Below are 1030 nucleotides of genomic sequence, written 5' to 3'. Positions count from 1 at the left end.
GTTGGGCACATTAGTGATGAGGCTTCGGGGTCACTGACTGGTGCGCACCACACAGCCGAACCGGTACAGCAGGTGAAGGTAGGAGCAGCCGAGGGGCTGGACGGTCCGGAGGGCAGCCCAGCCCCAGCAACCAGCTGCCACCCAGACGGTTCCGGGTTCCTGGACTTACCAGACCTGATGCGTTTGGAAACCCAGGGAGTGGACAACGGGATGACGGCCGCCATCCAGCATCTGCAGACTTAGTTGGAGGAGTCCATCCGCGTCCAGGAGCAGGAGTGGTGCCAGTCATGGCTGCCACCCAGGCCAACACCGCACGTGACGTCCGCGGTGGAGGCAATGGGGGCAACGGTTTCGGCCATGGGTCAGGTTCTGCAAGGCCTGGGGCTTCATGTGCATGCGTCATCCGTGGCCCAGCACAGGGCTGCCTCATCACAGGCAGCCATGTCCTAGAGCCAGCTGGACATTGCCGCTGCGCTCCGGGGTCTGGCCGAGTCTCAGCAGGCCATGGCCCAATCTAAGCAGGCCATGGCCCAGTCCCAGCAGGCCATCGCTGAGAGCATCGGCGTCCTCCGAGAGCTGGCGCACTCCGAGCTCCATCGCTGCGAAGTTCAGACCCTGGTCGATGCCACAGCGGGCCTCCAGGACTGGCAGCACCAGGTGACGGTGGTGCCACGGCGCTTGTCTCCGCTCGCACCACCGTCCCATAGTGAGGCCCGGGGGCCACCGGGCTGTCCGAGGCGGTGGTTCTGGGGCCCGCCCGGTGAATCCAGCAAGGGAGGCCCCGGAACACTCGGACTCCCGCCGTTCCGTCCGTGGTGCATCTGGTGGGCAGCGGGCAGAACGGGGTGGCACCACGCCATCCAGCAGGCCGCCGAGCAGCCTGGCCCATGCAAGCCAGGCCACCCCAGGAAACGTGCGCCGACGGGGAGCCACGTCACAGGGCAGGAGTCTCAGCAGTCTGCCTCCACTCCTGCTGTACCGTCTGGGGAAACACCAAGGCGTAGTGGTAGGGCCCGCAAGGCAAAGAAGT

Source organism: Scyliorhinus torazame, chromosome 1 (genome assembly GCF_047496885.1).
Source record: "Scyliorhinus torazame isolate Kashiwa2021f chromosome 1, sScyTor2.1, whole genome shotgun sequence".
NCBI classification, from domain to species: domain Eukaryota; kingdom Metazoa; phylum Chordata; class Chondrichthyes; order Carcharhiniformes; family Scyliorhinidae; genus Scyliorhinus; species Scyliorhinus torazame.
The sequence above is the reverse complement of the archived record's forward strand: the minus strand, read 5'-3'. Positions refer to the sequence as shown.